We start from the raw sequence: 18,832 nt of genomic DNA on the forward strand, positions 1-18,832 counted from the left end.
CACCAATCTACTCATGTATTTTTGCAGGCACCAATCTACCCATTTATTTTTGCAGGCACCAATCTACTCATGTATTTTTGCAGGCACCAGTCTACCCATTTATTTTTGCAGGCACCGGTCTACTCATTTGTTTTCTTTTAACACTGATCAGCTGTAGGGCAGCCCTTAGAAGCCCCGCAGCAAGAGTTTAAACAGTTTTTTTCCCCTCTAGCCATCAGCTGGGACTCAGGAGGCAGCAATAGATTGGGGGTGGGGTAAGAGGTAAGAATAATGCGGGGGTGGGGGGGCGGGGGAGGGCAGAACCGGTTCGGTGACGTCATATCGTCACTGCTACTGGCTCGGCAGAACCGGGCCGAACCGGGAGGAACCCACCACTGTTTACCACCCACTCCTGGTTGGAGACATAATGCTGATATCCCACGCCACCATTGGGTAATCTTGTAAAGCCCAGAGATAGAGGCCAGTTGTTCTCTCAAATATAGAACCTAGCCTGGCCCAAAATAATGTTTTTTAACATTTTATGTGTTTAGGTTCCATCAGTTTTTTTAGCCAATTTATTTACCATTTTACAGCACATCTTTCCATAAGAGAGCTAAGGCCAAAAATGTTCTGCACTGTTCAGTTTGATAGCGTCATTCCAAATTTTGTATTTATTTATACTAGAGAGCACACTTGAAATACCGGAGACCACATTTTGGAATATGCCAGTGGTGGGTTCCTCCCGGTTCGGTCCGGTTTGGCCGAGCCAGTAGCGGTGACGATATGATGTTACCAAACCGGTTCTCCCCACCCACCCTCCCACCCACCCACCCACATTATTCTTACCTTTTATTTGGTCCCACCCCCAATATATTGCTGACTCCTGAGTCCCAGCTGATGACTAGAGGGAAAAAAAACTGTTTAAACCCTTGCCGCGGGGCTTCAAAGGGCCGTCCTACAGCTGATCAGTGTTAAAAGCAAACAAATGAGTCGGGTCATAAGTGCAAGGACTGGTCGTAAGTGCGAGGACCTTCCAGAAATGACTCTGGCCAGCTAGCCACACCCACCTAGTCACATGACCTCCAAGCCACACCAACAAAATAAGCCACGCCCACAGAACCGGTAGTAAAAAAAATTAGAACCCACCCCTGGAATACGCATCCAGTTCTTGTCACAGTTTAAAAAAAAAAAAATGCTGAGGCCCTAGAAAGAGTGCAGAGAACAGCAACAAAGATGATAAGGAATGTGGATACTAAATCATATGATGAGTGGCTAAGGAAACTAGGTATGTTTAGCCCAGGGGTAGGAAACCTTAAATACTCAAAGAGCCACAACCGGAACCGGAAGCCTCCTGTTCAATTCTGGAGCTGACCAGAAGTCCAGTTCCCCCGCCATAGAGTCTCCTCCTAGCGCAGCGTCCTTTTTCCTCTGCGGACTGGAAGTCCGGTTCCCCCACCATAGAGTTTCCTCCTAGTGCAACGTCCTTTTTCCTCTACCTGTCCTAACCAAAAGCCCTATCAATTGTGGAGCCGACTGGCGACAGAGAGCTGCAGCAGAGGGATGAAAGAGCCGCATGCGACTCCAGAGCTGCAGGTTGCTGACCCCTGGTTTAGCTTAATGAAGAGAAGCCTCAGGAAGATATGATTGCAGTCTTCTAATATTTGAAGGGCTGTGACAGGGAAGAGTGTATCAATTTATTCTCCGCAGCACAAGAAGAAGCAATGAGTGGTAACTTCATCAGAGGACGATCCAACCTGGAAATAAGGAGAAATTTCTTGACAGTAAGAACAATTCATCAATGCAGCTGTTTGCCTCCTGGAGTGGTGGGGGCTCCATTGCTGGAGATTTTCAAGAAAAGATTGGAAAAACATTTGTCTCGGATGGTATAGTGATTCCTGCCTTGGGCATGAGGTTGGACTAGAAGACCTCCAACCAGAGAGGTGGTATTCAGCAGATTCTGACCAGTTCTGGAGAACCGGTAGCGAAAATTTTGAGTAGTTCGGAGAACCGATAAATATCACCTCATGCCCCCATCTATTCTCTGCCTCCCGAGTCCCAGCTGATCGGAAGGAAATGGGGATTTTGCAGTATCCTTCCCCTGGAGTGGAGAGGGAATGGAGAATTTACAGTATCCTTCCCCTGGAGTAGGATGGGAATGGAGATTTTACAGTATTCTTCCCCTGCCACGCCCACATAGCTATGGCCCACCAAGCCATGCCACACCCATCAAGCCACGCCCCACAGAACCAGTAGTAAAATTTTTTGAATCCCACCACTACCTCCAATGATGGTAACTTAATAACTTAATAACTTAATATGATCATATTATAATAACTTATGATCACAATAATAACTTAAAATGATCATAACAATAATAATAATTCTTAAAATTTCAACACTACTCATAAATTATACCCAGACTTCATCATCATAGCAATGATAGGTATGTTGATGACAGATATTTTAAAAAATGCTGTTCTGAATAGTTCAGTTTTTTAAGGCTTCTCTAAAGGTCAGGTGTGATGGAGCCATCCAGATTTCTGAAGCTTCCATGTCTCAAAGCTTCCTTTATACCGAAGGAAGCCTGCTTCTTATGACAATTATTTTAAAGACAATTTTAACTGAATTATTTAAAAAAAATGAAAAGGAAGCTCTGATTTTCAAAGTCAATTATTTCTGAAGTCTCTTCGTAAAAATGCTAATTCACTGAGCATCTAATCTTTCTCCTGACATCTGTCTGCGGCGGAAAGCAGGAATTCAATGATTTCAATGGTAGCTTTAAAGAACATCGGAAATGCTCTCATAACATTAGTTTTTTTATTATTATGTTCCCAAAATGCCATATATATTCAGGCTTCACTGTCGTGTATATATAACTAAGTTTTCTGCAGTTGATTTCCTCTGAATAGGCTCAGGCTAGTTGTTTAAATGTGATGTCTGCCGTTTCAGAAATTAAGAAAAAAAAATAGCTCCAGTTACTAATTATCCTAATTTTATTAACAACTCATTATATTAAGAAATGAAACTAAGAGCATTCCTAATTATGCTAGTTGAAACAGTGGTTCTGGTTATGACTTTCTCAGGGGTGGGCTTCAAAAATTTTAGCAAGGGGTTCTCTGCCCGGTTGCTGGGTGGGGTGACCATGGTGGATGTGGCCATGGTGGGCGTGGCTCCGGAGGCTTTCCTCAAGCCTCTGGGAGGGTGAAAACATCCTCCCCAGGTTCCAGAAGCCCTCTGGAGGCCCGAACTTCCAGTATGTCAGGGTGGCAATTAATCCCATTCTGCTTTTGGATAATTGCACCTTGATTAGAGAATGGATCGTGACCTTTCCTTGAAGTATACTTTAAGAAAATAAAACTGAGATATATTCTAATAAACACATTTTATTATAAAGAAGTAAAAACATCTTACTAGCTATTAATTACATCTTGGCAGCGTTCCTACCGCACCTCTTGGCAGGCGAACAAAGAAAGATAGAAGAAAGTGAAAGAATGTGGACATGCGTAATTAGCTTACTGATAAGAACTTGGCAAGCTACGGTAAGTCTGAAAGTTCAAAAATAAGAGCTCATCTGGTAAATACAAAAACGCAGTGACACAGTAGGCCCATTTTTTGCCCTCTGCGAGCCTCCACGTGCGCCCTGCACTTACCTGCATCCAAAATGGGCCACATGGGAACTCCTAGGAGGGGAGGGGTAGGGTGGGTGGGGCCAGCCAAGAGTGGGATCTGGGGGTTCTCCAAACTGCACAGAATCTCAGCTAGAGGGTCTCTCGAACCCCTGAGAACCCCCAGCAGCCCACCCCTGGACTTCCTGCACTAACACCATTGTGTTTTGGTAGTCATCTGAGTGGAATAGATGGAATAATCACTTGAGTAACAACCAATGGAACAGTTTTCTTTCTGGAGCTTTTGGGTGCTGGATTGCTGGAGGACTTCAAAGAAGGCAACACTAGGAGCTAAGTAGTTAGCTTAAATGAGAGCATGTACAATTTCTACCCAAGGCAATATCGTTTCTCATCATTAACAGCCTCCTAGTTCAATTAAAATGTGAATACTCTTTCATCTCAGGTTCAACATTTGGTTTGACAGAGATATCTATGTAGCTTTCTTAACAGCAATATGCAAATGATCTGTTTTGCCCTTCCTCTAGAATATCGTTTTGACTTTCCATCCTAGCTTGCAACTCTGGCATTCTGTGGAAGTTCCCCATCCCAACATTGCTTAACTTGTGAGCTTGACAAAGATGACTTGCTACTTGCTTATACTAGTTAAGAAATGCTGATATGCATGAACCAACATTAACATCTCCTCTCATGGTTCAATTTTCCATTTATTTGTAGGAACATGACACTTGATTGATTGATTGATTGATTGATTGATTGATTGATTGCTTATATGCCATCAAGTCATATCAACTCCTAGTGATCACCTGACTCTTCAGGTCTTGCAATGGTGGACATGCTGCAAATGAGTCCATCTACTTTACTTCTAGTTGTTTTCTTCTCTTTCTTTTTACCTCTCCTAGAGTTAGAGCCTTCTCCAGGGAGCTAGGTCTTTGAACAATGTATCTGAAAGAATTTTAGCCAGGTAATTTTTGCCTCAAGCAAGAACTCTGGGTTGATTTGTTCAATGATCCTTTTGTTTGTTTACTTGGCTATCCATCGTATTCTCAGGAGCCTTCTCTAATAACCAACTTTCAAAAGTACCAATACTCTTTCTATACTTCAGAGTAAAACTTTTTCATACAGGAAAACCACTCTCTTCACAATTCTGAACTTCGTAGTCCTAAAAACATTATGGCATCTGATATCTTCTGGTGCTTTCGCTATTAGTTACCAGGTCATTATCTGTAATTGTATTTGGAAATGACCTTGGGAGACCAAAAGGAGAGCCACAGACTAGACTACTGGCATGTAAAAGATATCTCAGACCATAGAAGGAAGGAGGGCATGGGATACCTTTCAAAAGAGACTCTCTCTAGTTGAGAAAGGAGGAGAGAAATTGTTCTAAGCTCCCTTAAAAAGCAGGAAGCAGAGTTTTGGTCCCGACAAAACCTGTTTTATTTACATGACTGTGAATTACTTTCATTCACAGTCAGCAAGGCTTATCCAAACAGTTTTTCAGAGGAATATTTATCAACACAAACCTTATCTTGCTTGGCAAGCTGCCACGTAACTTGTTTCCAAATGCAGAATAAGGCAAAACTTGGCACAGAGTCTCTTAGAGTCACGAACAGAACTTTCCATTCTTGAAACGATCGAAGGAATGAATTGTTTCCTGCAAAAGCCCCCTCCCCGTTCGATCCTCTTTTGTTTCTTATGGGAGGGATCAATCATCTCCAAGATGTGGCTTTACTCCCAAGTCGACCCTGCTTTCTGAGTTGTTTTTTCTTCTGGCAGCTCTGCGCATGCACACATTCGGAACAGGCTCCAGCTGTTCCTCTGCCTCACTGCTGTCTATCTTCCCTCTCTGCCTCTGATGCAGAGCCCTCATTCAAGCTTTCCCCAGCCCCCAGGACTGGCCCATATTCCTCCCCAATCTCCTTACTGTCTGACTCTGCTGCCAGCTCTGCTGACCACCGCCGGACCACAACAGAAATACACTCAGTCTTGCAAGATTCTGTTACTGTAATCTTACAATAAAGATAGTATGCTTAGTTGTTCTTCCTCTCTGAAATACCTGAAAGGTTTAACATTGTCCAATTGACTATAGATTCCTTTACTGTCGATAGTTGATCCTAAAAAGCAGATGCTATTCACCAACTTCAGTGTCTTATTTGTAAACTCTAAAGCTATGATCCTTATTTTGGTCTTTTTTTTTTTATCTCAGTATCACTTTTTCCCACTATGCTCCTTAATTTTCATTACTAGAGTGTCAGGCGTGAACAACCACATCCACATGTGAAGAGATCAATTAGCTACTTTATTGCCCATGCCCATTGAACAGGAATCTTCCCAGACTGGCAATTTGCACTTGGGCCAGACTAGTTAAGATTCAGCAGCATTCAAGAGAGGAGTTGAAATTTACCCTCTTGTAATCAATAAATCATCTTAACTGGGACGTAATGTATGGTCCCAATTCTTCAAGCCTAACAAAGCCATTAAAAATAGTATAACACCAATATCCTTCAAAACAGGTTTGTCCATATGTTAATATTTAATATTTTCTTGAAGTTAATAAACCGTGCAATGGGTATTTAAGTTATAAACTGTGCGTCTCAATTTTGGCAATTTTTAGTGGAGTCAGTTTCTGGACATATTTCTTACCACTACATCCAGCTGTAATGTGGATCATCGGAAAGGCTGAACAAAGAAAAGTTGATGTCTCTGAATTATGGTGCTGAAGAAAAAACATTGAGAACACTTTGAACTGCAAGAAGAACAAAATATTTAATAATAAATGAGGTAAAACCAGACTATGCACTTGAAACACTGATAATCAAACTAAGCATTAACTATTTTGAACAAATAATGGAAAGACAAGTGTTACTGGAGAAAACCTTGATGCCTGGAAAAATTGAAGGCCAATGGAAGACAAGAAGGTGAAAGACTATCATTGATCACCCAAGGAAGATCTTACAAGAATTCAAGCAATTATTGACAGAGAATCCTGGCAAAATGTCAACTACAAGTATGAAAGTTTGAGTTGCAGACTAAATATGTAGTAGTGGCCAAAATTGTGGAAACGTGTATTTTTGAGGTTTGATGGCTAATAACACCAATTTGGGGGGGGGGGAGTTTCAAAATAATCATATTCCATTGCTGGAATGGCCTGGGAATAGCCCAGACCTTAATCCAACTGAAAATCTATGCAGCCAACTAAAGAAACTGGTTACTCAGAAGCGACCCAGCAATAAAACCCAGTTAACAGAAGCAATCCTTCAATCTTGGTTTCACATTATAACAGCTACAGAACTATAAGACTTGGTTCACTCCAGGGGAAGACGTTGTAAGGCCGTAATTCATGCTAAAAGTTACCCAACTAAGTATTAACTGACATGGTGATAATTTTTGTATATCTCATTTTTTCTATGGTGATAATTTTTGTACATCCCGTTTTTTCTAAGTATTTCACTTTTCTTCTTTATGCTGTAACTGCTATTCTAATAGCAAATCCTTCATAAAAGTCATTGCATTACATTCTTGATTAAATTATCTCTCCATTGATATATAATTTTATGGCACTACTCCCCATAAAAAGTGGTGTTATTAACTAGTTTTAGAAAATACACTTTTCCCAAAAGGTTTCCACAATTTTGGCCACTACTGTAGCTTAGACAGTAGGTATAAGAGCTTCCTCTTTCAGAGTCTATATTGTAAATTTGATATAAGAACATAAAGTTTAATTGTTTCCCCCTACCTCTTTCCCCTGATATGCATGAAGGAGTCCTTCCTTGTAATGTACATTGCAAATAACAGTCATATATTTATTTCAAGATCCCAAAATCCCAATCTGCTTTCATTTTGATCTTGCATGCTACGTTATTAGTCCAGTTTCTCTTGATTTAAAAGGATAAATATGAATCTAAATGTTACCCAGTATTAGCTGACTTTCAAAAGCTAAGCAGGAATAATACCCATTTAGAACTTCTGATCACTGACCACATGGGAAATCCAGAATTGTAGAGTAGATTGAAAAGCCAAGATATAAATAACTAAATCCTGGAAGAATAGAAGAACAGATCCATAAGATCAAAGGGAATCAAGTTTGACTTGAAGGAAGTTTACATTTTAAAAATCGCACATAATTTGAATATTGTATAAATGGACAGAGCTGACCCTGTTATTAAGTAAAGTAAGGTGATTGCTTCAAATGAGAAATCCTGGAAATAGTTAGACTGAGCTCTATGTGTCATAAAATTCATTCCTTGCCCCTAAATTACTTGATATATGTGGTGCAGAGTAAGGTTCTTCAAAGGCAGGACAAGCATGCAATCAAAGCTGTGCTCCTTTTTTACATGCATTATAAACCACATTAAAAAGCAAAGTTTGGATCATATATTGTGGCTGCAATCTTAACCTTTTTTTTTAATCTCTTTCCTGCTCTGACCCCTATTACCACTGAACTAAAATTCAGTTTGATCTTATTCAATTTCCAGACGTACATTAGAGATATATCACCTATTCAAAAGCCTGATAAACATGTACTCCTGCCTATTAAATTAGTGCTGTCATGAATATATAATCTGCCCTATGGCAGGTTGGGGTTATGATAACTATGCCCTATTAATTAAAGAGTAAAACAGACATCAAAAGACTGGCTTAATGATAGACATGCTCCAGTGGTGGGTTTCAAATTTTTTTATTACCAGTTCTGTGGGTGAGGCTTGGTGGGCACGGCATGGCTTGGTGGGCGTGGCTTGGTGGGCATGGTAGGGGAAAGATACTGTAAAATCTCCATTCCCACCCCACTCCAGGGGAAGGTTACTGTAAAATCCCCATTTCCTCCTAATCAGCTGAGACTTGGGAGACAGAGAATAGACGGGGGCAGGGCCAGTCACAATTTTTACTACCGGTTCTCCGAACTCAAAATTTCCGCTACCAGTTCTCCAGAACTGGTCAGAACCTGCTGAAACCCACCTCTGACCTGCTCTCACTCCTTGAAGGAGTGAAACAAACTTCTGAGGCAAATCCATTCATGATCCATCATGTCATTAGCCAAGCCACCTTTCCCTGTTCCCCAAGCTCTAACTTTTAAAAGTACTATTTGTTTGAAAACATCAGCAGACTAGTTTCAGTTCTGAACACACACTCAGAGTTGAGCCACGCCCAGCCTCCAAAACTGTTTCAGTTTCCAAACAGTCCCCATTGGCTGACCTTGTTGCAATGCCCTATTCCAGTTCATGAATATTCTGACAACCTTGTCCCCACTTCATGTTTCAAGAAGCAAGATCCATTGCTCTACTGTAAAGTTGGTATGAGCAAAGGTTAAGTTCTGAAGAAGCTTCTTGGATGCGAACTGAAATGTCTTCAAGGAAAAACAAAGAAAGTCCAGTTGGCTTTTGAAAAAAGCTACCTTTGGGACAACCATGACCTCAATGAATCTCCGTAGACAGCTAGTGTAATTGCTTCGTCTTCCACTTAACAGCAGCATTTCAAGTTTGGACTCATCCCATTCACTCAGAGCTGTGATTGTATTTGATTGTACAAATGTTCCTGTCACACCAAAGAAAGCTTTCCCCCCCCTAACTATCGGCTGCGCTGAGCCTTTTTTTAAAGTAAGAAAAAGTAAAATAAATAAAAATTGTATACTATAGTAAATACTTGTTCAAATTATGCAGCCAACTTCATCTTGGCCTGAAATTTCCATTCAGAGAAGTGAAGGGATTAATATTCTTCCAAAATATTATTGTGACACTTTATCAATGACTATTTTGAGCAATAGCGAGCTCCCACCTCCAAGTATCTTCCATGTCATTTTGACAGGAACAGGTGACCATTTGCATACCAAATAGCTGCCATTGGCACTAGTGGTGAGATCCAAATTTTTTTACTACCGGTTCTGTGGGCGTGGCTTGGTGGCCATGGTGTGGCTTGGTGGGCGTGGCTTGATGGGCATGATAGGGGAAGGATCCTGCAAAATCTCCATTCCCTCCCCACTCCTGGGGGAAAGATACTGCAAAATCCTTATTCCTCCCCACTCCTGGGGGAAGGATACTGCAAAATCTCCATTCCCACCCCACTCCAGGGAAAGGATACTGCAAAAACTCCATTCCCACCCACTCTGGGGTCAGCCAGAGGTAGTGTTTGCTGGTTATCTGAACTACTCAAAATTTCTGCTACTTGTTCTCCAGAACCTGTCAGAACCTGTTGGATTTCACTCCTGATTGACACCAAGGATTTATAGTGACACTCAAATTGTTTAGGACTTCAGTATATGAAGAAGGACCTCTCCCTACATGCATCAGTCTCTACACATCTGTGTGAATTGCACAACTATGAAATATTAGGATTTATAGCCTAGATGCTCCTTACCAGCCAATGATTGGAACAGGGTGCTCAGATTCTTCAGCTGCTGCCTAAAGCTATTTCCTTATTTCCAACAAGCACAGTTTTCATAGAGCTTGCTTCAGCAAGATGGATTGATGTGAACAGAATGAGGTTATAAGAATTCTAGCAAGTCAACACTTTCCCATTTAGAAGCCACAAACTCCCAGGCAGGGTGAAGACTCTCTGATTCTCTTTCTTACAGCCTTCTTATGATTCAACAAGGAGGTGGAACCTTTCACTGAAAACAGAGAAGCTTGTTCTTGTCTCCTGAATCTTTAACAGATGGAGAACAGGCTTTTTCAGGTGTGTTATATGGGGGAGGACTTCTCAGTTATGAAATCCAGCAGTGTAATGTTCTTCCCTTGGGAAACATCTGTTGGTTTTTCAACATGAGGCAAAACTCTGGATTTTTATTTAGCATTCAGGACCTAACACATACTACAGTATCTTACCACACTGAATTGTCCTTTCTGAAAAAGTGCGCTACTTTATTATAAATATTATGTTTGCCACTGCTTTATTTTTTTTTTTCTTTCCCATTTTAGTTTTCTATGCTTTTATGGAAGGTAACCTCCTCTGGAACCTTAGGAGGCTCTAAATATTTTAAATGACTAAATAAAGGATCATTAAAGCACAGATAAAAGGGCAAGATATAAAAGCCAAGAAATACTCCATTTTAACCTTTATCCACTTCACAAGATGACATTAGCTGTTGATGCATTGTGAGAAAATTAGTTTACAAAATGGAAAAGGGCTTAACAGTGGAAACCTTTTATGTATTTATGTATGTATGAAGTATGTATTTATTTATTCATGTATTTATTTAAAATTGTATTAGTTATATCTTGCAAGCAAATTCCTACATGGTTATATGTTGGCTGAGGTGCCTTTTAAAGGGTGATATTACTTTGTTTTAAAACATGAAAGAACCAGAAGTAGAAATTGTATTCTTGTAGCACGTTGCTTATGATTCTCTTTTTAGTCACACTTTGTTTTGGTGATTACAACCTCTTTGAACATTAAACATTGGTGCATAAATATAGTGGTTTTTGGAAATCTCATAAACCCACATGAAGTACATGCTGCCTGAATGTTGTATTAATGTTTTAATTACGGCCAAAATTATTTAATTATTTTAAACAGATTTTAGATTTTGTATGTTTTGTATGTATGTCTTGTTTTTACTTTGGCTGTTCACCGCCCTGAGTCCTACATTGGAGAAGGGCGGTATAGAAATTTAAACAAATAAATAAATAAATAAATTTCAGGTGACAAGGTGTAGAACTTCCTGTATCTACATGGTTACCTCTGAGAAGCTTCATCCACACAATTCCTTTCCACAAGCACATAGGCTATAAGAGCATTCATAAAATAAGATTGTACAAATTAAGAAAGGAATACTTAGAGATACACATTTGGAACTTCTCCTCACAATTGTGTACAAATATATCGAGTGATTTGGTTCGTGTATGGCATCCTTTAAAAGTTCAAGAACCTTGACTGATCTCAAATGGCCAAGCAAGGACAAATCTGGCTAGTATTTTCATGGAAGGCCATCGAGAAATAGCTATAGATTAGGAAATTGAAAATCATCCTCATAAAAAACAATGTCCTGCATTCATAGGCATCATATATATATTTATTTGTTATGTTCTTTAGATTTTACAATTTATCATTATATTTTCTGAATACCATGACTTACCACCATATTTTTCGGAGTATAAGATGCACCTACCTTTTTGGGGGAGGAAAACAAGAAAAAAAATCCGCCTCTGCCTCCCAGCAATTTTCCTCCTTGCAGCAAACAGCGGAAGCCGAAAAAGGGGCATGTGGAGGTTGGAATGCATTACTAGATCCAACAGAGAACTTTCTCATGAGAACCAAGGTCATCTCTACTGGCAACAGATAAGGTTGGGGAACGAGTGCCTGAAGAGCCCACCAATTAACCTAATTGGCCAATGTGACCCCTGACCCTTGGGGACAGGATTATTTCCTAGTTTAATTATACTGAAACTGCAGGAAAGATTTAGAGCTGGTTTTCCTTTGAAGCTGTGCTGATATGATGTACACAATAAGCAGGACCTTTGAGGAGCCAAGTCTCTGAGTTCTAATTTGCTTGGGTTCATTAGTCAGAGCCAGAAGTTGGATTCAGCCGGTTCGGACCAGTTCGGATGAACCAGTAGTTCCAACGATCAGCTGGCCCCACCCACCTGCCCCCGCACTATCCTGTCCTATATTTCCTTCTTTCTGTGAAGTGCGCACGCGTGTGTGAAGCGCGTACTCATCAAATCAGTTGTTAAATCGGTTACATCCCAGCACTAGTCAGAGCCTTGGTAAGAGATCTGTAAAGCCTATGAAGCAGTATGTAAGTCTAACTGATATTGCTATTGCTATCAACAAAGAGAAATCTTGTGTACAATATAGAATCAAGAAAGGCAAGGAATGAGCAGTTAAAAAAATCCCTATGGTTGTTTAACACAATAGTAAAGCCAACCTAAACAAGCAATAGGTAACTCCTTCAGATGCAATCATTATATTTTAGAGTGGGGGAGGGGGGAATACCAAAGGTGTGACAAATATTTTCTCTGTTAGTAAAGAAATTGCAAGCTGCCATTGTGATCTTATACACATCTCTGAACTCTTCAATAAGTCAATACAATTTTCTTTAGAGAAAATGGCTCACAAACGCTCTCCTTCACAACCAAAGATTTGGAATTCATTTTGCAGAAAATACCACATGAACGTCAGGGAAGAAAAACAAGGCCTCGCCAACCGCCTTTTGGCAGAAACAGAAGTTTCTTTCCTTTTTCCAAATATCCTTTAGTGCTATTTTGATTCTCAACCATGAAAGATTAGCCTTCTAGAGCTGAATGTGAATTAAAGACTACCCTATCTTTGGCAGTCAGTTGGATCGTTCTTTGTGACCGAGCATAGCCTCTCCGTGTAAACCAGACTTAAAAAGTCAGAAAATGGTCTGTAAGTTCTCTAGGACAGCCGATCAATCCCACAGTACTTCTCATGCAATCCAAAATCGTGTTCGGTTTACAGATGAGTCCCACGGTGTCTGTTTTAAAATGCTGCTGCTCCCCACCTCAAAAATCCCAAAACAACACAAAGTGACAGTTCAAAATTCTGTCCTCTTGAACAGAACATTAGTTTCAGAATATCTGCTTTAAATATCCTTAAAATCATCACTTTAAGAAGAGCGAACACCTGGTTTTTTGCATATGTGAGATGATTCAGCTACACGTGAAAAAACTGTCAGGGGTGTGACTTAAGGAACAAAACAAAACAAGGATGTAACAAAGGCTGCACGTTGGACCATCAATTCTGATAAAACTGAGTACAATTTCAGACATAACCAGAGCAGACACATTCTATTATATGTACAGTACATGGAAGTGTATTGATTGATTGATTGATTGATTGATTGATTGATTGATTGTTCAAATTTATATACCGCCCTTCTCCCGAAGGACTCAGGGCGGTGAACAGCCGAAGATAAAAATACATAGAATACAAAATTTAAAAATAGTTTAAAACAAATTAAATAGTATTGGCCCACGACAATTAAAACACCCCCAATTTAAAATCAAATTAAGAACTAAATTACTCAATTAAAAGAGAGACCAGCCCGGCTTGTTGGAATAGAAAGATCTTGAGGGCACGGCGGAAGGTGTGTTGTGTACCTGTGTGAGAGAAAGATGGGAGGATGGGGAAAAGAGAGAGAGAGAAATTATATGATAATCATCTTAAAGTGAAATAATAGAATCATAGGGGTGGAAAGGACCTCCAGAGGTCTTCTAGTCCAAACCCCTGCATCCCAGACAAATGCCTGTCCAATTTTTTCTTGGAGACTTCCATTCAATCTAATTCTGAGTATATGCTTTCTATAAACCCTTAGATGGTATAAAGCAGTAATAGAGAACCTTTTCGGCACCGAATGCAGAAAAGGTAACACACAAACATCGTGCACGCATGCGCGAGCTCGTCAGGGCCACATTCCGGAAAAACCGAACTTCCGGGTTCTAGTGCGCATGCATGCCCAACGATCAGCTGACTGGTGCACATGCTCAGGCTGGTTTTCGGCACTGCCACGGGCGCAAAGGGATCATGCTCTGGAAAAGCCGGGTTCTGGCATGCATGTGCACACAACAATCAACTGGCCAGCCCCGCATGCACACACCAGTTTTCGGCACTGCCACACATGCGAAGGACAGCTGATCATCACGTGTGCATGCACACTAGAAACCCGGAAGACAAAAAGGCAAGGCTGCGAATGCTGGGTGACATGGCTTTGTGTGCCACTTTGGGCACGCGTTCCATAGGTTCGCCATCATGGGTATAAAGTAATCGTTATTGCTCCCTCCTTGAATAATATTATTATTGTTGTAATGTGTATTTGTATTGTATTCGATATGTATTTCCTTGAAGATTTACTCTGAAATTCACTAGGAGTGTTTTTACTGTAGTTCACAATGGCCTAAGCTTCAGAGTCAATGTAATGTAGCAGGTAAGCGTGAGCCTTGGACTGAAGATATCCAAGTTCAAGTCCTCACACAACTCTGTATTATTCTGGGTCCTCCTGTGTATTCTCAAGAATACACAGGAGGACCCAGAGAAGAGAATCCCCCCTCTTCTCAGTCTAAGCTTCCTTGCTGAATTTTTTGTTGGGAGGCTAGAATGAGGGAGGTCCTGCTTCCCCATTTTGCCAGGATGCAGACTGAGCTCTCCGAGGAAAGTTGGGTTGTATAAAAATAAAAATGTCAAGATTCTGTGTCTCAACAACCTGCCAGTTTCCTTCCACAATGTCCCCTGATAATAGTTGGCGCTTCTAGAGGTCCCATTCAATGCCGTACAAAAAAAATATTCCAATCATCCCTCATTTTTCCTCTCTTTGTTAACAGAAACCTAGTCTCTTTTCCCCAAGCTGTGCCTTCTAAATATTTTGGTGCAACAGCTCTTACACTGTTTGTTGGTTTTCTTGCAGACCTTTCATTACCAAACTAGGTAACATTATCAGTGCTAGGAGCACTGGTGATGTTACATAGTTTGCAAATGAAATGTCTTTGGTGCTCTCTGAGCTTGGTGGTTTTCTTGTAGATATTTTATCTACAATCAATGCTAGGTGCACTGATGATGTTACCTAGTTTGATAATGAAATGCTGCAAAAAAAACCAGGGGTGAAATCCAGCAGGTTCTGACAGGTTTTGGAGAACCGGTAGCGGAAATTTTGAGCAGTTTGGAGAACCGGTAGCGGAATTTTTGAGTAGTTCAGAGAACCAGAAAATACCACTTCTGACTGGCCCCAGAGGGGGGTGGGAATGGAGATTTGGCAATATCCTTCCTCCAGGAGTGGGGAGGGAATGGGGATTTGGCAGTATCCTTCCCCTGCCACGCCCACCAAGCCACACCATGCCCACTAAGTCGTGCCCACAGAATCGGTAGTAAAAACATTTGGATTTCACCACTGAAGAAAACCACCAAGGTCAGAGAGCCCAAGCACCCCACAGTTTGACCTGACCTACAAAAATTTACTTCTATTGTTAGCTCTTACATTTTCTTCCCAGAAGCCCAAGCAAGATTGTGTCAATTGAGGCAAACCACTGGAGCAAGTCAAGTACATTGCCCTTATCCTAACAGTCACTTGTTTTTCTTTTATTAGGTATACACTTCTCAACAAGTGGATTTCATTAAGTAATACTCATGTAAGCACTCATATGATTTTTCCTTCATGAATGGATATTGTAATCTCCTTCAAAAGTCATGCAAGATGATTACAAACCGATATGATTACGAGCTTCTTGACTTGAAGCAACAGTCAATCTAGCAGATCTCTCCTGCCACTTTTCATGGACTGATAGCAAGATCTCTCCTTTTCACCTCACTCCCATAACAAAACAAACAGAAAGGCTTTTAACATCTTCCAAGCTGTTAACACCTTGTTAATATTTCAGGATGGCTGACTGCTTTTTCATCTGCACTGTGAATTATATCAGAAAAATAATTCTCTTTGTATCTCAATGCTGCTTTGATTCTCTACTGTCCACAAGAAATTGGTCTCTCTTTGAAACCACCCTAGAAATCAAAGTCTATTGTAGGAAGTTAGCACCCACCCCTTTCTTGGAAGAGTGAAATATTTTAGGAAATATGAAAAAGGCAGAATATTATGTTTCCCTGGATGAGAAATGGATAAGCATATTTTGAAGCAGCTCCCATCTTCCTGCCCCCACCCTTTGTCAATGGGCCATTAAGGCCTGGGCGAGTCTATTCTACATAACAAAGATCTGCCTCCTTCAGGCAGAGCCATAGTAGGAATTGCCAAAGATCCAACAAAGATAGGATTAGCCCTCTACACAATAGCAGCAGAAACTCACCACATGTGACCTGGGAAGTACATGTCACCATCAGCCAGCAAGGCTAGCTAAGACCCCCACCCCCTGGGAGTTTGACAACCAATCAGAGTACTCTTTCTGGGCCCCAGGAAGTTAAAGCCAGAGAGAGCATAAAACCTGAAAAACTCGCTGTATCTGCCCCTTTTCTGTTCAGGAACTCAAGCCATGTGATCCTGTCCACCATTAAACCATCTTTCCAAGCAGTCTCCATGTTTCCAGTGTCTGTTTCCCCACTTGGAGCAGAACCCAGAAGGAGGTTTCTTCCAACACTATTTTGACTGTGGGAGAAATAGAAGCAAAATAGTCCTTTTCACCAGTTTTCGTTTCAACAATCCAGCTCTAGTTATGGCAACAATCCAATCCAATTAGCAGGGTGTCAGAAAAACAGCCATGAATTCCATGATCTAATCTTTTGGGAGATGTTCCATGCTTTAAAAGAAAACTGCCCCAAAAGAATCAAAGCAAAGAGGACAGTTTCTTTAGAAATATCAGGACAGACTGGGTAAAAACCCATAAGCCATAGGTGAACTCAAACATTGTAAGTCATTATTGCATGTGAACAGGACTCTCTGGTTAGCTAACAAAACATGGTTTAAACAAATCCTAGCAAACTTTTATGCATGAACTCAGGTTAGCATATGATCACGTATTATAATCAGCTAGCCTTTCCTTCCTTCACATCAACAATATGGAAGTAATTCCATATTATGTGTCTTAGCCACTGAGCCACCGCATCCCATAATATGGAAGTAGAGCTGCTAAATTAGATCTATATTCTTAGAAGGCTTCCATGATTATGTATGGTTTAGAGCAATGAATAAACCCATCTTGGCAAAGTCATTGCTCTAGATTGTGAGTTTATCAGTCTATCTGCTTATAATATATATATATATATATATACTTTTCCCCAAGTCTCCTGCGTGAGCAGGGGGTTGGACTAGATGACCTCCAAGGTCCCTTCCAACTCTGTTACTGTCAAATTTTTCTACCCCTGGCGGGAACCGCCGGGACCCCTCCTTTGGCGCATGGAGGACGTGGCTTGGAAGGTCCTACACTTCCCAGAACGTTCATGGAACAGTTTTACCTGTGATTGAATTAGTCCAATTTCACTAGCACACATAGGCTAAAATGTGACTGGCTAATTTTTATGTTGGGGGGAGGCGGGGGTGGGGAAAATCCAGATTAGCGTATACCGGCAGCGGGGCATCAGTAACATGCAAGCCATTTAGGGTGTTTCTTTTCTGGCTTCCCTACTGTGTGCTCCCAAAGACGTCTGCCCACGTTTTTCAACTGGTTCCGTTTGGTGCCCAAGAATCCAAGTTTCTTCTTGACCGATGGGAAGGACAGAAGGCGAAGACTGGGATACTTGCTAAACTACGAGTTGTTGTACCGCGCGATGTGTTAAATAAACACAGAGCTACCTGAGTTCATATTTAGGAAGCCACAGGATGGCCTTGCCTGCTGGCGGCGATCCTTTCCCTTGCACTTTAAAAGCCATTTGAAAGCTCTGATCCACCACGTGGAAAACAACCGCTGCTTTTTTCGCAACCCTCTGTTGTACTTCTGGATCCGGAGGCAGGAAGCCAGTCTGGAAAAAGCTGTAGTCGTGCCCCCTGTTGGCGCTCCAGGGCCTGCCGAAACCGAGTTCAAGGCTACCGGCAGGGAGCGCAAAGGCCTAGCACCCCCCCCCCCGACACACACACACAGCATATATATATGCTCTGGGACCTTAAGAGAAGGTAAACTGCACATGCCATTCAGAGGATTATTCCTTTACACCAGGAGAAAACAAGAGACCGTGAATTCAAGTCCCACCTTAGCCATGGAAACCAGTTGGGTGACTTTAGGTCAGTCACTCTCTCTCAGCCCAATCCATGTCATACTGTTGTTGTTGTTGTTGTTGTTGTTGTTGTTGTTGTTGTTGTTGTTGTTGTTGTTGGGAAAATAAGTGGAGGAAGGTGTGTTGGATATGTTCACCATCTTGAGTTATTTGTAAAAATAATGAAAGCGGAATACAAATAAATAAATAAATAACAGCAGGTGTGAAACTAGTCAACCAAAGTAAATCTATGGACAACTTTGGAACATCTGACACAAAAAATGAAGGACAATCAGAGGTTATATACTGTATTTTACGGAGTATAAGACGCTCCAGACTATAAGATACGCCTACCTTTTTTGGTGAGGAAAACAAGAAAAAGAAATCTGCCTCTGCCTCTGTCTCCCAGCAATTTTGCCTCATTGCAGCAAACAGCAAATAGGCTGCTTTACTTTCATTTTCGTTTTCAGCATAGCTTGATTAGCAGAAAAAAATCTGCTCCCAGCAATTTACCTCCTTGCAGCAAGCAGCAGAAGCCCATGCAGCAATAGGCAATGGCAATTCCTACAGCCTGAAACAGCTGAGAATCGGGAGGCCGATCCAACGGACAATCAACTTGTGCTAATTAGGCTGTGCTGAAGCTGAAATGG

General features: G+C 41.1%; 1 long non-coding RNA gene across 1 annotated transcript in view; it reads right to left on the bottom strand.

Annotated features, from left to right (window-relative positions):
• Positions 1-1,659: 1,659 nt before the first annotated feature.
• LOC117670630 (uncharacterized) overlaps positions 1,660-18,832 on the bottom strand; it is a 149,461-nt gene continuing 132,288 nt past the window's right edge. The window contains exon 4 of the long non-coding RNA XR_009620249.2: positions 1,660-1,733. This is a non-coding gene — a long non-coding RNA (uncharacterized LOC117670630). The remainder of the gene's footprint in view (positions 1,734-18,832) is intronic.

The sequence above is a fragment of the Pantherophis guttatus genome, chromosome 6 (assembly GCF_059756535.1).
Source record: "Pantherophis guttatus breed Tessera chromosome 6, ASM5975653v1, whole genome shotgun sequence".
NCBI classification, from domain to species: Eukaryota; Metazoa; Chordata; class Lepidosauria; order Squamata; family Colubridae; genus Pantherophis; species Pantherophis guttatus.